The sequence below is a fragment of the Schistocerca piceifrons genome, chromosome 7 (assembly GCF_021461385.2).
Source record: "Schistocerca piceifrons isolate TAMUIC-IGC-003096 chromosome 7, iqSchPice1.1, whole genome shotgun sequence".
Classification (NCBI taxonomy): domain Eukaryota; kingdom Metazoa; phylum Arthropoda; class Insecta; order Orthoptera; family Acrididae; genus Schistocerca; species Schistocerca piceifrons.
The window spans coordinates 121,275,013-121,295,085 of record NC_060144.1 but is presented as its reverse complement, the minus strand read 5'-3'; the positions used below and the strand labels follow the sequence as shown (position 1 = coordinate 121,295,085).

Genomic DNA, 20,073 nt, shown 5'->3' with positions numbered 1-20,073 from the left:
GAAACATATTCCTATCATTTTTCTGTTCTTTGCAATCTAACACATTAGTGGCCGGCATCCACTTAACATTCCAGCTGCTAATGGGATATGAAATGTTACAGATGGAATCAAATATTCATTAATGTTTTGATTCCAAGAGCATGTGTCAGTTGTTTCGTACTGTGCAATAAAGGGCACAAATGTATCTTTCTTTAGTACAATGGGTTCAAGGATAGAACTGGTAGATCATTAACACTTACAGCACGGTGCCCGTACGCCATACGGCGTGGCCGTGCGGTTCTAGGCGCTTCAGTCTGGAACCACGCGACCGCTACGGTCGAATCCTGCCTCGGGCATCGATGTGTATCAGGTCCTTAGGTTAGTTAGGTTTAAGTAGTTCTACGGGACTGATGACCTCAATGTTAAGTCCCATATTGCTAAGAGCCATTTTGAGCTAAATGGATACTAAACTGCTACATTCAATTAATGGTCTATTTATTCATTTGTTGGTGATTCATCCTGCTTTTCCAAGCTATTCATACCTGTTTCTGATATGGAAACATGTGTTTTAAGGATATGTACTATGCCTACATTTCTCGTATCATCAGTCTGAAGATTATTCTGTTCATAATTATCTTATTTCTTAAAATGGGAAAATGGAGGGATTTAGTGTTCGAGGTGACATTTTTGTAAGTTGGGAAAATGGAGGGATTTAGTGTTCGAGGTGACTTTTTTGTGAGTCCTCCGTCTGTTTATACATATTTCTCTCCACAATATGGGACACAGTTGCGTGAAATTTTTAAAACGACCTTGTGCTTACTATTTTTTATTTTATAAGCTGTACAACGTATGTCATGCTAACCATTACTGAGAGCAAATCGTATGTTTATATAAGAAGTTTCCACACTTTTGTACAGAAAAAAACTAACAACAGTACAAATTACAAATCAGAAATAAAAGCAACATGTTATTCACTATGTTCACTACAAAGATATTAAATACATAGTCTGACATTTCATATCTTGAAATGAATGTATCTAGTTCCAAAAGTACATCCAAACACATTATCTTCCTTTGATATCCTGTGTGTTCACAATCAGGTGGTTTATTCAATCAAAACTGAGTTTATCTGTTACAGTGCTGCAAATCGTGGTTTGAACAGGTCCTGTCAGTGGTATCACATTCTATGTCAAGCACACCATCAGTAAAAAATTACATAAGAGACTCTATTTCCATTGTCTTGCCAGAGCATCCACGTTCTGTGTGCAGTGATACCCTATAAGTGATCGAAAAGAGTCCTGCGACATTTACTGTTATGGATATCAATTGCGTATGGATTCACCTTTAGAGCCGTTGTATCAGTTCCGCCCATTTGGTTGTTGAACTTGGTCATGGCAGAGTATCAAGGAATTTCAGTGCATTTCCTTGGCCACTAAGAATAACTTTTAACATTAGTCGACTTTGTTCATCCTGGCATTATTTGATGCTGCGAAAATAATAGGTTAACAATGATATTTATACCGAAACATACCAGTTTCCTTTCGTATTGCAAGATGAATGGTACCTCTTTCATCCGGCACAATTCAAGGGAGTGGTTTAGAAAGATACAATTTTCTCTCACACTCCCAGTGCCCCCAAAACCTTCTTAACTAAGAAAAATTACAAACTAAAAGTTATTTTTAAGTTGTCAAAACAGAAATGAAATGGAAGCGACTTATTTCTGAAAAAGGATTTTCAATCATTTTTATGAGAGACACAGATGCTTTGCCAAAATATTGCTCTGTTTCGGGATCCTGAACAGTTGATCAGTTGTGATACACACTGAAGTCCTTTTGATAACCATAAGATGTAATCAGTGACCAGACTTGGTATATAGAGCTAACTGGTTTACCGCAAATATATTTATGAATGTTACGCCTTCCAAAATACCTCACTACTATTTCACCACTGGACAAATTCTTTCAGGCCAAAATATTTGGAAACTTGTCTCTGCCTATACCTACTAAGAACTACAACGTCTAACAAACACTTCACTTCCTCACAGGTAATAGTAGGAGCATAATAGTCCTTAGATGAGGCATGCCTGTTCGTTTTTGTGGTTATGATATCAATAACTTCATCATCAAAGAATATCTCAAACGACTCAACAGAGATATTGATACCTTGTCTTTGGACAAGAGACGTGTCAAATTGTCTGGAGTTCATTTCAAGATCTCCATCAGTCCAGGCGGCCATGTTATCACAATGCATATGGATTAGATTCGATTAGATATGCTTTCCTCACCAACTGGTACGCAGTGAGGAGATCTTCTGGGATATGGACTACACAATAAATATTTACAAAATGAGAACATATGTGCTAATGCACCTTCCACAAATAACAAATGAAATTACCCTTGTGGATGTTGAATCAGCAAAAAATAAAATCTTAAGCATAATTATATCTATAAGGATATAAAACTTGTCACACAGTATTAAATTTTTAATAGACTTAGGTGCATACCATAATTCTTAGGATCTTGATGCCACACATCATCAAAAAAAAAAAAATAAAAGAATAAATATTTTGGAGTACTTATTTACAATGATCATTTTACTGCACAAAATTCGTTCAGAAGTCAGATTGTATGTAATATTCACATTATGTGACATTTTTAATAACATACATGCATCATTTTAATTTCATTCTGCTAAGAAATTCATCAGTGGAGTTGTAGGAGATGGTCACCAATCCATCATTACACTCTTTTCAAACTGATCTTCATTAATAATTAAACTTTTTTGGCTGCTGGCATCTTATTTAAAATGTGTCTTGCTGAATAATGGACATCTTTCTGAGCCAAAGGAAGTGACTTTAAATCCTTGTGGAAGTTATTCTCATATCCAGTATTTATTCCATGCACTGTTCTGTTACTTTGAAAAAATATATGTCTTTAATGACAAATTTCACTAACCAATAAATATATTGGGAACCAGCAGTCAACTTCCCCAATTCCTTAAACAGCCTTTTGCAGGATGTTCTTGAGATCACACCACAAATAAGTAGTACTTCACGTTTTTGGGCTCAGGAAACTTCAAATTGGCTTAGTGATTTACCCCAAAAAGTAATCCCATATGACATTATGGAATGGAACTAAGCATAGTACAGTATCCTATTTAGTTTTATGTCACCTACATCTGACAAAAGATGCATAGCAAATAGATATTTGTTTCGATAGTTCAGCAGTTCTGTGGTATTCTCCTCCCAGAAACATTTATTACTGATCTGTAATCCCAAGGATTTAAAATTATCAACTTCTTCTGTCTGCTGGTCATTATATTTTAGGTACATATTGACAGGAATCTTTTACAAGTTCTGAACTGTATATAGCATATTTCTTCAAGGTTTAGTGACAGAGAAATACCTAGGAACCATTTATTAATGGCCATGAAAATCTTATTAGCTGACTCTTACAGGGCTGTACTTGATTTATTATTTCTTGGATTGTTGGTATCATATGCAGACAAAACAAACTTAGCATCTGGTAATGTTACTGATGAAATGTCACTGATATACGAAATAAAAAGTAAGGGCCTTCAGATGGTTCTTGAAGGTCACCACACATTTTTGGCTCCCAGGTGGATGATGCCTGATGGCTTAATACACATGTCTTTCTTATTGACACCTTTTGGCTTCTGTCAGATATGTAGGATTTGAACCATCTTGCAGCATTTCCTGTTACACTGTGGTATTCTAATTTACATAAAATGATAGTGTGATCTACATAGTCAAATGTTTCTAAAAATATGTCAGTATCCTATAATTTATTGTCTAATGCATTAAGCACATTTTCACTGTATGTGTAGATAGCCTACTCGATATTTGAACACTTCAGAAATCACAATTTTGTCCGATAATATTTTATTTGTGTTTCCGAAATTGTTTGACAACACAGGAAAAAGTGAAACTGATGTAGGTTCAAAGGTATTTATTTATCTCTTTTTCTACACAAAGGCTTAACTTTGACATATTTCACCCATACAGGAAATGTTCCACTGACTAAAGATTGATTACAGAAGTAGCTTAAAATGTCAGTAAACTAAAAGGTACAGAGTTTCAGCAAATTTGTTGATATATTGTCATTGCCACTAGACATTTCTTTATTTTAAGGATTTTATGGTGGATAGTGCTTCTCCAGGTACTGTCAGGGTCATATTCATATTACTTAACATATTTGTAGTGACTGGTTTGAGATATTCCATACAAACATTTACTGAACCAGATAATCCCATCTTTTCTGTAACAATTATGAATTGCTTATGTAAAAGCTCAGCAACACTGCAAACATCTTTTATCTGGGTATCATGCTATGTCCTCTTCACCTCTGGTTCTACCAGTCTCTTTCTTCACTATATCATATATTGTCTTCATTTTCTTATCTGATATAACTATATTTTTCTGATAATACATTATATTTGATTTCCTTATTACTATCTTCAGTATTGTGCAGTATGTTTTGTAATAGTCTACAGATTTACATCACAGTTGTTTATGACTGATACCTATATTCCCTTATTGTTTTACAGGGTACCATCACTCCTTAAGTAATCCATGGCTCTTTGTAGACTTTGGTCTTATCTGGTTTAGTTCTGGGGGAAAAGTAGTTAAGGATATTATTAATAAAATTGCTGTAATTCTCATTCATGCTATGAACATTGTACACATCACTCCAGTTCACATGTTTAAGGATTTTCTTAAAACATTCCACTTCGGCTTACTGACTACACTCTTGAACTAATATTTAGTAGATTTTATACCCTGATCAGTAATAAGGTTTAGCAAAAGGAACTACATGTCGTTGTCTAGGAGGTTACTTATAATTGGTTTTATAGTGTAATTTTGTTTATTATACATTTCTATACAGATATTATCAATGACTTTGAGCCCTTGGCTTCTCTAGTAGGAAAATTAACAATATAAATTAAGCTGAATTACAATGCTACTGATTGGAAGGGTTCTGGAAACATCTACATTAAAGTCACCAGCAACCAGTAATTCTCACTTTTTTTGTTAAATTGATCCATAGAGCCACAAAGTAGTTTCTGAACTGATTAAAATTATCTGCTGGTACTCAGTAGTCACTTACTATTATGAATATTTTATTATGAAATTCTGCTTCTGCTGTACTTGCTTCCATATGCTGCTCTAGGAAAAATTTATGAGTGTCTATGTTATTAAACTTATGGCAGTTCCTGTTGAAAGTGGCAGCTACTCCATTTACACCCTACAAAAATCATACGCAAACCTAAATTTTGGAACACTTAACACTTCGATACCAGTGGTCACTTGTCTTGAAGTGTTCTAAGATATTACGGCACCTATAGTGTACTGGGACAGATATTTTCACTGGTGTATCAAATAGGCTCACATCAGTTTGGAAGTTTCCTGTTTGTGCATCCTGTGACTGAGATAATATCCCCTTCCCATGTGATGTTCTAACTTCAGCATCAGCAAGATATTGTATTCAGCTAAGTTTTCCAGGAATTCTGCTTCTTTATCCCCAGAATAATCATCACTCAGGAGGTTTTACTTATATGGGGCAATAAAAATGTCTTGTGCATATTGTTCGTATCCAGATATTGGAGGCCTGTTTACAATTTCCTCTAGCTTCTTTTTATGAAAACTGTCTGAATATCCTGTATTACTGAACACTGCGTGATACACTTGGACTATCAAAGCTTAACTAGAGTACCTTGATACATCTCACTGTCATTGCAGACTGAGAGGAAGGGATCTTGAAAGATGATACTAGTGAATTTGACTATAATAAATTAACTAACACCATAATTTACTACAGTTCAGTGCTCTTTCCATATGATAATGTACTACAAGACTGGAGTTATTATGTGTACAAATTGCTGTTCGATTTGTATACAAGGTTTCATACTTGATAACATGACAATCTTTTTGAAGGAAGCTTTCAGTCTATGGCACCCATTGTGGCAAAAGACTCAATAGAATGGATCTGTAAAATCACATACTATTGATGCTCATTTATAATTTGAAGGGTTAGAAAATTTCCTCCACAACAATGCAGCATATACATTAATATTACATTACTGCATTGTGAATTAATCACCACTCAAATGAGTAGTAGAAAGACCAGCACAAATGCACAGATGTAGCTACATATTGAAAGTACTTCACAATAGCATTTCAAAGTGTAAAAGCCATTGCCAACACCCATGGACTGTATGAAAAATGTGATAAATTCTTTATAAATAATGTAGCGCTTGTTTATGGAAGTCTGTGTGATTTGTTATTACCACCATCAGTACAAATTTTACATCACAAAAGGCAATCAAAGCTGTGCAATGTATCCAGACATGAAAAATTCAAGTATGGTTAACATATAATTTAAAAAAAACTGAAATTATCCATGAATAATTTACACATACATGCTACCAACGATCAGGACGTCTGACTACGATATACTTGTTTAATCGACAGTTGATTGTTTTATACATGCATACTGTATATGAAAACGCCTCAATATGGAATCTAGGGGAGTCATATAGATGTGCACCATTCTTCCTTTAGAAGAAAATAAACAACTCCATGTCTGATTTGAAAAATTACTGTGAAACAATAAACGATTTTTTAAAAAGAATAATAGTGTGTATATTACATTTCACCCTAAGTTGTATCTCCACATCCTGGAAGAGCTAGTCAGCACTCATGAGCCAGAGCCCTGTGCCCTGATACAGATTTCAAATAACTCCATAGCAAACGCTGGTCTTCATTCACATTACAGGCTCGTACAGTCTATAGTATGTAAAGGGGTTGGTTTCGTAGTTAATTTATCATTATCATAGCGAAATGGAAGAATAGCAGGACCACCACAGCTAGCTGCTGCAGCAGTCACCAGATACAGCGTAAGTACTGAAAATCTTACAATCTGTGTTAATATTGGCATACATACTAAAGATTTCAAGATGTAATACATTTTATGTAAGTGATGTATATTGTTACAGATGATGACTGGATATATGCATCCATGTGTCAACAACACCAACATTAGCAGGTAGTGTCTGAGCATAGCTATTGAAATATTTTTTATATTTGTGTGCATGTGTGTGCATGTTTGTATGTGTGTGTATGTGTGTGTGTGTTTGGGTGGGTGGGTGTATGGGTGGGTGTCTTTGTCTCAGTGCATGTGTGCTCTTGATCTATGAATTCTGTTCCTATATTACAAATGGGATAGTACATATGGCCAGCCCATCAGCACTCCTCAACTGTATGTAGTTTGCTGTAGATGAAGGTGTCTGTAAGTAACAGTTCATATATGTTTCAATATTTTACACTATGATAATATGATAATTCTTTTCTTTTCTATACATGACTGAGGAGAAGACGCATTTGAATGCATGAGGAACCAGCTCATCAAGCATCTACAGACTTATTACAACAGCTGATGACTGATTGTATACACGATATTTTAGTAAGTATTGACTAGTGAGTAACTACTATTACGTTTGTATTTATCTCGAATTGTATGCTATGACAGCGCTAATATTTGTAAGTGATCCCATATGAGCAGTGGAAAGGATGCACTTTAGTCAGCCACCATCATAACCTAAGTTGAGTTCATGCGCAAATATGATCCTATACACATTGTTCCTAGAAAGAAAAGTTACATTTACACAGTGGTTATTTGGTGGTTCCTTTTATCTTTTCTAGAGGAACTTGATGATGAATCAACAATTATGTGGCCCACCATCATCTCGATTCAGACATGTATGGTAATGAGCATAGCCAAGTACGCCATAAGTAGCAATTCATACTCATCTCTCACCACGTGAAAAAAGCCTTACACTTACACAATAGATAAATGTTCATATTTTTCTCAGAAATGTGGTCAGTGAACTCATACCATGGGCTCCAAAACTCATGTCCATCTCACTTTATGTGTTCTGGACTTGACACACATACCCAATCACGAGCTGGCATAGACTATTTTGGGAACCAAGTGAATACCAGGTATCTCAAGCCACAAAGTTATTGTTTATAGTGTTTCAGGGTGCTCATAGAAATAAGACATTGCATGTCAGAAACGAAAGTTTGGTTAAGACCATGAGGTGCATTCCTGTGCCTGAATGTGTGTCACCATGATTAAGAACAGGGTATTGCTATTATCCTTAATGATCTATATTATCTCATAATAAAACGGTACACTACCTTATACTGTGAGATTTCTGTCATGAAACATGCTTCAGCCTCCAGACATAGGTGGGGGCAAACTCGGGTGATGTCAGGCTTTTTGATTATTATGAAAAATCAATTAAAACTGGGATAGAAAACCGATACTTTGAATCTGAAGAATGCGCCTCCAGGAAATTTCTAGTTCTTTTTGTTTTACGTTCACATTTACGATTATAGCCTGCCACATGGAAATTGGTCCTAGATCCCTACTCCAGGCTCCCTATGCTGCCTGGCGATGAAGATATACACCAAAAACTGGTAGAATAGGGTAGTAACGAACACCACAAGGGTCTGGTTTGTTGGAACACTGGTGTTTCCGTTCTTTTTTAATGGTTATTAAACAAGGACCCTTAAGGCCAGGGATTAGCAGAATATTGATTCTGGGCCTAAAATGGCTCTGTTGTCTTCATCATTGAGTTACTCAGTATTTGAAGGCTCCTTTATTCTCGTATCAACCAAAGTATTGTCCACTTCATTGTCCATATTATGAGAAGAGTTAGAGTTAATCTAGAAAAAATAATTCTGAAAGAGCAGCTCGAGGGCATTAGACCAAAGGGGAGTGCAGAGAGCAGATAGATTGTTCAAATAAAAGAGATAAAAAGTTCTCATGTTTACATCTTCAATAGAAGCTGGTAACCACATAGCAAAGAAGACACTTGATTCATGAAGTCAGAACAATCAACAGTGAGCACAAAAGCTTGTACTGATGATGATATTGCTGTTGTCAAGAGAAATAAATTAACTGCTGAATCTCTCTGACACTGCATTAATGGTACACTTATCAATACTGAACTGTGTGAACTGCTAAGTTTCATAATCACTTATCATCTATGTTCTCAAGGAAATCATTTGTCATGTGCATGTATTAACTGCTGAGTCTTTGCAATATAGCAACAACTGGATTCATATCAAAATTGAAACGTGGGGATGGTTATGTCTTATAAGCATCCATCGTCTCTGTTTTCAAGGGAAGTGTATAAACTGCAAAGTCTCTCAGACATAACAACAAAAGAATCTAATTTTACACTAAACTGTACAAACCCTAACTGTTTAATATAAAACGTAAAGCAACTTATAAACATCATTTCATTAGCACATAAATTTTGAAATTATTAGAAGTATTTTTGAGTTTAAGATGTATTTGCTTTCTGTGGTCTTTGAACTGAACATAAGATACTGTTAAACATTCCGTGTGTGTTATTTCTTTCTACAGCTACCTCACTCAGCTTCTTGCAATATGGCATAAAGAATTTTTTTATGTGCAGTGACACGGTTTAACACTCTCACACATTATTCTGCATCTTTCAGAATTTAGGGAGACACACAAGGCCTGGGTAGACTCCATATGGAAGTTTGAAAATAAGGATCTTGATGTAGTTCTTTCACATTTTCCCTCGTCTGACAAGATGAATACTCGCCTTGTGGCCACGTCCTGCCTCAGTTACATGACTCACAAACATTTGGTTGAAGACAGTCCCATACATTCGCGTGAGATATCACTAACTGCAGGTAGCCTGTCCTGGGCTAAGGACGGAGGGGGGAGATGGCGATACAAAGAGTAGTTGGCCAGGCTCTACGCTAACATTGCCAAATCCAGGCTAACATGTCGATTCTGTGAAGACGTGGGATACAAGCAATGAAAAATGGAAAGGAATATTGATGTGTAGTAGACCCAGCTTCCCACATGTCCAGGGCTATAGTAGCTTAACAGTTCAAGTCTGTGGAACTAATACCATCAGCATATAATAACCTATCTACTGATTCTTTATTATTATTCTGCATTTTCAAAAATGTCTTTACATGCGGTCACCTAAGACTTAGCTGTTAAGACATTAATTTTGTATATGATGGTGCAAGAAAAAGGATGTTGGTAGAGCTCCTAAATTCATATGATCTGATGCATACTGCGATTTTTCCATGTTGGGTGCTGGGGAACAGTAGCACAGCCATAGATAATATTTTTATTCATTCTTCATTACTAGAGTGGCATTCTGTTAGTAAAAGCGTGAATGGCCTTTTAGGCCATGATGCACAAATTTGAACACTAAAAGGCTTTTGTACTCAGACCAATGTCATATTTAATTACATACTGTGTAGGAAAGTTAATCCAGCAGCAATAGAGAGTTTTTTAAACCTTGCGGAGGAACAAGTATGGCAGGATGTATATAGTGCTGATAACGCAGGTGATAAATACAGTGTTTTCCTTAACATATTTCTCATGCTCTTTGAGAGTTTATTTCCATTAGAACGTTCTAAATGGGGTACTAGCAGTAACAGGCAGCCCGGGTGGCTGACTAGTGGGATAAGGATATCTTGTAGAACAAAGCGGGAATTATTTCAGAATGTTGGAAGTAGTCACAATCAAGCTACAGTAGCCCATTAAAAAGTATTTTAAGGTGCTTAAAAATGTTATTAGGAAGGCGAAGATTATGTGGTAGGCAAATAGAACAGCTAATTCACAGGAAAAAGAAACCCATATGGTCAGTTGTGAATGAAGTGTCTGGTCAGGAGCACAAAGTTGACAATATAAAGTCAGTTCACAGTAAAAATATTTCTGTTACTGATAAATCAGATATATGTACAGTATTTAACAACCATTTTCTGAGCATTGCTGGCGAATTAAATAAAAATTTAGTTTCCACAGGAAATCATATAGCATCCTTGGCAAATGCCTTTCCAAGATTGTTGTCTGAAAAACACCTCTGTGATACAGACAAGAGAGAGATTGAGTCAGTAATTAAATCACTGAAGACTAAGGACCCTCACAGTTATAATGCAGTGTCTAGCAGAATATTAAAGTATTATGCTGTACATGTTAGAGCTGTATTTAGCCATATGTGTAATTTTTCCTTTAGGAATGGTCACTTTGGCTCAAAATGGCTCTGAGCACTAAACTTCTAAGGTCATCAGTCCCCTAGAACTTAGAACTACTTAAACCTAAGGACATCACACACATCCATGCCCGAGGCAGGATTCGAACCTGCGACCGCAGCGGCCGCGTGGTTCCAGACTGTAGCGCCTAGAACCGCTCGGCAATGGTCGCTTTCCTGAGCGATTAAAGGACTCAGTAATGAAGCCGCTTTATAAAAAGGGGCAAAGGGATAATGTAGATAATTTTAGACTTATTTGTATGCCATCAGTGTTCGCAAAAGTTATTGAAAAGGCTGTGAATATGAGGATAATTGATCATTTTATATCACTCGATTTGCTATCAAACTTACAGTTCGGCTTTAGAAGTCGTACAGTAACTAAAAATGCTATATTTTCTTTTCTCTGTGAGGTACTGGATAGGCTAAACAATAGGTTTCGAACGCTTGGCATATTTTTTGATTTAACTAAGGCATTTACGGAATACGGGAATGGACCATTACGGAATACGGGGAGTAGCTCTCAATTGGTTCGCCTATTACCTTAGCAATGGGCAGCAAAGGGTCATTATTCACAAAGTTGATAACGGCTGTGATGTGGGGTCTGAGTGGGGTACTGTCAAGTGGGGGGGGGGGGGGGGGGGGAATCAGTGTTGGGGCCACTCTTGTCCCTTATTTATGTAAATGATATGTCCTCTAGTATTATGGGTAACTCTAAAATATTTCTGTTTGCTGATGACATTAGCTTGGTAGTAAAAGATACCATGTGCAACATTGGCTCGGTTTCAAATAGTGCAGTACATGAACTAAGTTCACGGCTTGTAGAAAATAAACTAACGCTAAATCACAGTAAAACGCACATTTTACAGTTTCTGACACACAGTTCAACAAAACCTGATGTTTTAACTTCACAGAACGGGCATATGATTAGTGAATCTGAACAGTTCAAATTTCTAGGTGTTCAGATAGACAGTAAGTTGTCATGGAAAGCCCACGTTCTGAATCTTGTTCAAAGACTTAATGCTACCATTTTTACTATTCGAACAGTATCAGAAATAAGGGATCGTTCGACACGAAAATTAGTCTACTTTGCTTATTTTCATTCGCTTATGTCGTATGGTATTATATTTTGGGATAACTCACTACGATGGCGTGTGCCGTCATGGCGACGATCCAGAGAGTCGCCAGTCGCTTGGGTCGTGGAAATGGGTTGCAGTCTGGGACGGTGGTTGTTTCCACGGTGATGCTTCCCGGCGCAGTTCTGTTTATGTGGGCCACCATCTGCTGGCACGCTTCCAATATGTTGGTGGCAGTCCTTCTAACAGGATATTGTAGGCTCAGAAAAGGGTGATTCGGGGAATAATTGGTGTAAGTTCACGATCCTCTTGTCGACTCCTGTTCACGAGTCAGGGTATTTTGACTTTGCCCTCTCAATATATATATTCCTTACTGTCATATCTTGTTAACAATATTAGCTTATTCCCAAGAATAAGCAACTTTCTCTCGTTAATACTCGGCAGAAATCAAACCTGAATTTGGATCGGACTTCCCTAACTCTTGTGCAAAATGGTGTGCAGTATACTGCTACATCCATTTTCAAGAAGCTACCTCTCTAATTCAAAAATCTTAGCAGTAATCGACGCGCTTTCAAATCAGATCTGAAGAGTTTCCTCATGGGTCACTCTTTCTATTCTGTCGAGGAGTTCCTTGAAAAATTAAGATGATTCTTATTACATTGTTGATTGCTTTTACTTAAACTTATCGGCTGACTTTTTTCGGATTCATGACCTTTTTTGATCTGTAATTAATTTTATGTTGTAATATCATGTACAGACACGCTCCACGACCTTGGAGATTTGCTCCTCAATTTGGTTCTATGGAACTTGACGTGTAAATAAAATAAAAAAATACACTTCAACCCTCAAGATGTCAATTGACATGTAACAACAAACAGCAGTCTGAAAGTAATTGCTTATACTTGCTAACTGACGAGTGTTATACACACAATTACAGCCCCTTTCCAGGTGGCACTTGTCAGAGTGGGCCCTGCTATTGCTCAATTGCGCTATGACTCTGTAGCACCTGCCAGCAACCGTGGCAGGGGAGGTGGTGGCAGTATCAAGGATTTTGGGCGTGTTTGTATGTGGTAATGGGCTATTGATAATTGAAGTATGTTGAAACACTTCAATTTTTTAAAAAATTGACGTGACTCAATCTCACAATCTTCCTGGTCATTCACATAGTCCTTCTCACAAGTGGGATGTCTCCATCACATCAAATTTGGGGTTGGGGCGAAGAGTAGGTGTGAGACATTCTTTTGTTGGGCTGAGGTGTGGGGTATAATTAGGTCAACCACTTGTGGCATGCACAAGGGTACACAAAAAAGTTTATGGCGAAGTAATTGTGATTGTGATGTTAAGAATTGCCACTCACTTTAGTATGAAATATTGTTCTAGCACAGATTTAATTCAAATTGTGATGTTGCCTCTATGTTTTGGGCGTTACTGCGGAAAATATCTGTTTAGCTGCTGCACTTCAAGAAGGCAGAGCGAGCCAGCATGTGCTAAATTGTCAGCATGCCAACTGCAGCAACAGAGCTGTTTATGCAATGTGAGCCAGACTAAGCCATGAACTGCATTCCTAAAAATGCAGATTGAAGACAATATTGTTGCAAGTTAAGGAAAGCTCCAATTTGTTGTTCCATATATGTCTGGAAGCTGTGGATCAGCACAACATACAAATAAGCATCTATTTTTGCAGAGGTGTCAGCAGTCAGCAATCCCTACTATGGTGATAGTCCCATACCAGGCACCAGAGAAGTATAGGATAGGGAGCTGGGAAGCAGCCAAGATCATCTTGTTGTGCCAAGTCCTCTTACCAAGACTTAGTGCCTCTTCAGATCTGCTCCACCTCCAGTCTGCTTCCACCAATAGTCAGATTCCTGCTCTGGAGGGTAGCTGAGCCAGTGCAGGGCTGTTCAACTGCTCACCCTCCTGCACAAGTACAGGCGCCTAGGGGCAATTCTTCACCACTCGCAGAGGTGACATTCAACACTACGGACTGGCATCCACCAGTCTTCCACGCCACTGGCATGCCAAACTCAGTGGCGTTCGCAATTGAGCAACCTCCACGTGTCAGCAATACTGGGTACAGATGTCATGACCAACAGGCCGAAAGACAGCCACCACTGCACACCAAGGGTAATTCTCACCGTGTGCTAAGAAGGGGTGTAGGACTGCAGATAGAACAGTGTGGATGTAGTCAGATGAGTTTTAATACAATATTTGAGTACTGAAGTTGCTTGTTTGAGATTACAGCAAGTATCATGGAGAGTCAATGGGTCTTCTGCGAAATGTATAATTGTATCTCTTGTTAGGAAAGTGGCATGTAGTCGCAGACACTGTTCTGCAGGTTTGGAAATGAGAATTTTAGTTTTGCAATATGTGTTATCAAGAGCAAGGCGTGTGACGCATTGTCGGGGGGCATACAAGATGTTAACCATTTGTAGCGATTATGGAGATGAATCCGAGTGCTGTCAATGAATATTCATTGTTTGTCAGATAATAAATTAATTATTACGAGTAGCGATTCAGAATAATTAATTTAAGGTAAAAAGTACGATAGTAGTTTTATGGTTAGTTTCCTTTGTCGCAATTTTATTTAGTTTTGCGGTTTTATTTTATTCAGTGAATGGAGTTTTCACGATGCCTGATTCTGAGAATTGCAGGAAGAGTCTATTAGTTAGCGTCATTTGAAACAGGCAGTGGTAGTGGGCAAGAAATGTGGCTCACTGTGTAAATGTGTAAATAAGTGAGATGTTTTGGCAAAGTCACTATCTTTAAGTGTCTTTTTCATGAGAGTCAAAGATAATACAGTGGGCATGATCATTACGGCGGTAGTGGTGTTAAGAAATACGTTTCCCAGTATTTAAAACGTTGTAAACCACTACTGAGCATGCATGCATTCGTGGATAATGATAAGCAATACACGAAAAAACTGGATGGTGACATTCCAAGCTGATTGTGATGATAGCAGCTGTAAATTGGGGTGTAGGATTTCATGAGGACTGTTTGTCTGTTAAAACCAAGAGTGGAAGATGTAACCTATTAGTTTTAAGGGAAATCTTGGGAGAACAGTGGAACATATACGAATTTGCAACCAGAAGTCAAAATGTGTAGTGTATATTCACATCTTCTGAACCTTGCCATTCAATCAACATAGTATTTAAGAAAAAATGTAGATATTATATATTGTTGTCCATTTATGTTCAGTTTGTGTTGCAGACCAGGCCAAAGTAGAGACTTGGGGTTCAGGTCACCCAAGGGAGGGAGGTCTCGTTGCAACACCACTGTGTTTGGGGCAGTACTGCAGAAACTAGCACCTCCGTCCCAGAAGTTTAAAAGCAGCCATAGACAGCCAGTGGACGCTCTGGTGTTGCATGCCAGTTGGTGCAAGAGTACTGTTTATGCATTAGGAGGCAAACTAGAGGAAGCATGGTTAACATGGGGATCTTGCAGGTTTAGCGAAGCTCTTCCTGCGTGGTCAGGCTGTTCAGAATGTGGATGGAAGCCATGTGTTGACACAATGGGTAAGCAATTGCCAGTATAAATGACAAACAACTTTGGAAGAGGTATGAACAGTCCAGCAGCGCCCATCTCGATGAGAGGTCTACTCCAAGTGCTGGAGTAACATAGGACAGCAAACAGACGCCACGAATTGAGCTCTCACTATCACACTGTCTTCTAGCACCAAGGCGTCCTTCTAGGACTTTGTAGCTCTCCACTGCTTAGCCACCAACAGGGTCACTACAGTCCTGGCAGGCAGCAGATTGAGGCTGACACCGCTGCTCGCTGTTCTGTGTTGGTAAGGGTGCCTTGGTGCCACACAATGCCACTCACATTGGTAAAATCCCACACTATGGGCTCGCATCAACAGCAAGTTATCTGGCAGTCTTGCTCACTACTGGCACCATTTGCAAGCAGTCATGCCACACCTAACTTGGGAACAGGCCTATGAGCATTTCCTTAGGTCAGCTTTGCTTGGCATGGGAATCTTTTCCCACTGGCCATCAGTTAGCCGCCAGTGCACACCACAATCTGTCCTTCAGATGTGTGACATGATGTCAAGGAGGCGAGGAGGACATCCGGCGTTGACACAAGGTGTTAGGTCGTTGACTACTAGATGCCCTTTGATAGATCGGCCTGAACAAAGTTTTGAAGCCGCAGGAAACAGCCGATGGTCGTATTCCTAGTTGGGCTGGCAGCTCGTCTCTCTACATCTTCAATAACTCGTCACAGGAAGCATCAAACAGTCGATAGGGCAGCATGAACGTTACATAAAAATTTGGAGAATGATATGCTGCCATGGAGTAAAGTCTGGTTAATACAGTCATTGTATGACAAAATTTTATGTGTTTATGCACACATTAGTAGATTCCACAGTTGTCAAGAGTTGATATTTTTCATCGTTTGTTAGTCCAACCTAGTGCATTCTATTAAACCAAACAGTCTCTTCTTCATTGTAGATGGTTTACAGCTTGCTAACATTCTTTATTTACATGGGTGTCCACCACACACTGCAAATATGCATGCCTTTCTCACACTGGAATGTTTACACATTATGAATGTAAATTGACACACGAAAAGAAGTATGCCTGAAACAATCTTTATGGCTGGCAACCAGCATGACAGCGTTCAGTTCGTTACTGCAACTGTACAGTAATCATGTGTGCTCAGAAGTGTTCGTAATTAATATGACCTTCGGTCTTTGCACATGAAAGTAGGGATCCGTGGATTGCCCACATGATTAGAATGCACTTCCTCTTGGGCGAGTGAGCACACATTTACTTCGCATTTTCAAATATTTGTCCATCTGCATCCACTCATAGTGCTGCTTGAGTGGGTATACTTTATTCTCCACTTTAGTAAACCCAAGCTCTATTCACAAACATTAATTCCCACATGAGCCGTAGTAAAAAAAAATATGCTGTTTTGAAGAGCGCGTTGTGTGAAGCAGTTGCCCTCCGTTTCTGGCGGTGGCGCCGCTGTGGTAATCGCAGCTTTGGTGCCTCCCTCTGGTGGGAAAGCGGAAAGGTTGCCTGTCCACGTGCATTTAAGGGGCGCTATCAGCTCGTCTGGGGGTCAGTCGGAGTGAGGCTGTGTCAGTCTCGCGTCACCAGTTGCTGGTCTGTCTCTCGTTTGCATTTGTGCGGCAGTTAGTGTCTGTCTGTCGTTGGAGTACGAGTTTGTCGTTTGGATCAAATTTTAAGCCAAAAGATGAGAGTCTTGCCACTCCGCCAGTACCAGAACTCAGCTAGTGGTCGCCCGGTCGGGGCTGAGTTCCTGCATCTGAGTCTGCGCGTTAGGCCACCAGTCTGCTCGAGTTGCTCGGGCAACGCTCATTGGCGGTTGGATTGGTCGGTTGGTTCGTCGCGCACTGCGACACGAGATGACTTGTCCGCCTTGAGCGTCGGCGCATGTCCCCACGTGAGTCCAGTGGGCAGCGCCGTATAGAAAGGGGTAGTGGCTTTGCGGGTCACAAGACAGCAACAGGAGTGAAACCACGACATAGGGCTGGCCGGGGCGAGCTGCGAAGCCGTGCGACGGGAGATCGGCGCGCCTTCCTGCGTCCGTTGAAGCGGCTGGCAGCGGACGGTTCGGGAGAGCGTTGGGGGTGCTGCGCCAGGTCTTCGCCAGAAATCGTAGTTTATCAGAAGTTAAGTGATTGGAGATATGTTGTTTCATTTACTTGTTAAATTCTACTTGTTTTCTTGGTGAGGTCACCAGCCGCTTTGTTTTGGGGTCGTCCCACCATTCTTCTCCATTTGCCCACACGTGGGAATGTGGTTATCTGGAATTGGGTGGTCCGTTTTTCCCTTGTGGAGTTAGGGAGGTTTAAAGTTATCTGCGGTTCGGGTTGTTTAGTAACCCCCCCCTGTCAATCTGCCATACGTTAATACCTGCCTCTGTCGTGGTTGTCGGATTCCGTGTTGACGATGTTATTGCTTAAAGGCCGAATTGTTGAAATATGTTTCTATCTTGCTTATCATCTTGCGGGGTGGTATATGTGTAATGTAGAGCATGTTGTACATTTTATGTAAGTCTGCATTTTATGGGTTTTATTTAAGTAGTTATTTTAGGTTATAAGCTTGTCACCCTACCACCGTAAGAGTCCCATAAAAAAAAAAAAAAAACAAAAAAAAAATTGCCATTTCGGTGGCAAATAATTTGAGGGTTGTACCATTTCCACTCCTCTTACGGGGTGCATAGTTTACATGTTTGTGTGAGTTGCTAAAATTTTTTTGTTTAAGTAATCTGGTGTGTTGCAGATTTGCACCAGTGTACTCTTTCAGAGGTTGTTATGAGCGGTCATGACTACGGCCGTGTTGAAAGGAAGCAGACAAGCTTCTCAGCCCGAAGGCTCCTACTACTAATATTGTTCCTTGCCTCTAAATAAAACTATAACTTGATATTTCGAGGGTGCTTTTCTGCTTATAATTTTAAATCTGTTTGAAAAAGCTTTTAGGAATAAATTCACATTTGTTAAAAGTAATTTTCCATCAGTTACTTCCTGGCAACTACTTCCACGCTCACCTACTGTGATTAAATGTGTCAATGTTCTTGATGAATCACCAGTAAATAAAGTAAATTCTTAAAAAAAAAATTTGAAAGTAAATTCACGGTTCACCACATATGCACATTCTGATTTACTTTTATGTCAGAATGTATGTAGTTCTCCTTTTTAGTCCCTCAGATCAAGAACTTCTTGGGGTACAAATGGGCAAATTAAATTTACAGTAGCTAGAAAGCTTAGATTGCAAAGCCTTCATTTTCTGAAATATGTGACAGCGTTACTGTGTATTAACCTCTATCGCCTCAGACTTATGAACAAAATTTCCCCCTTAAACAATCAAATGAAGTACTTCAACGGTCATGATACCACTGTTCTTCACCCACACATGACGAATTCTAACTAGCATCAGAGCTAATCGAAGGAAAAGTGGATAAAACAAAATCCACTGCACACTTGAATGAGAATATGCATCGACGTGTACATCATTAAATGCCTGATCTTAACTACAAACCAACATGCAGTTAATAATTCATAGCCCACCTTCCAACTAGTACCGTAAAATTAAGTTATTTAGATGTAAAGGTAATGAAGGATAACTTAGTTACTTCAAACAAAAATTAATTATTCATCTCAATCTAGCTCAAAATATAAAAAACACTCCATCGCTCATTACATGTTAAAAATTTTGTTCTGACTTTAGTATGTCTTAAAACAAAGGTGATTTGCCTTTCATTTTTGTACGTAATCATTATTTGAATGAAGAATATTCTGGCACAATACAAAAACGAGTGTCATGCCTCAGAAATGCCATACTGCACTCGAAGTGTCCATCACTCATGGGTTCACATTCACCAGGTATGCAAGAGTAAATCGAAAAAGACGAAAGTAATGACAAGTAACGGAGATGAGAAAAGCAAGAAACTTAAATCAGAATTGGGTTCACATTCACCAGGTATGCAAGGGTAAATCGAAAAAGACGAAAGTAATGACAAGTAACGGACATGAGAAAAGCAAGAAACTTAAATCAGAATTGGTTATCACGAAGTAGACGAAATTAAGAAATTTTATTACCTAGGCAGCAAAAAAAAAAAAAAAAAAAAAAAAAAAAAAAAAAAAAAAAAAAAAATCTTCAAATGGTTCTGAGCACTATGGGACTTAAGATCTGTGCTCATCAGTCCCCTAGAACTTAGAACTACTTAAACCTAACTAACCTAAGGACATCACACACATCCATGCCCGAGGCAGGATTCGAACCTGCGGCCGGAGCGGTCACGCGGTTCCAGACTGAAGCGCCTAGACCGCACGGCCACACCGGCCGGCACCTAGGCAGCAAAATCACCCATGACAGACGGAGCACAGAGGACATAAAAAGCAGACTAGCACAGATGAAGAGTGCATTCCTTGCCAAGAGGT

At 38.9% G+C, this 20,073-nt stretch overlaps 1 protein-coding gene across 1 annotated transcript in view; it reads left to right on the top strand.

Moving 5' to 3' along the window:
* LOC124805494 (zinc finger protein 2-like) overlaps positions 1–20,073 on the top strand; it is a 92,817-nt gene that overhangs the window by 32,628 nt on the left and 40,116 nt on the right. The gene's annotated exons all lie outside the window — the stretch shown is intronic.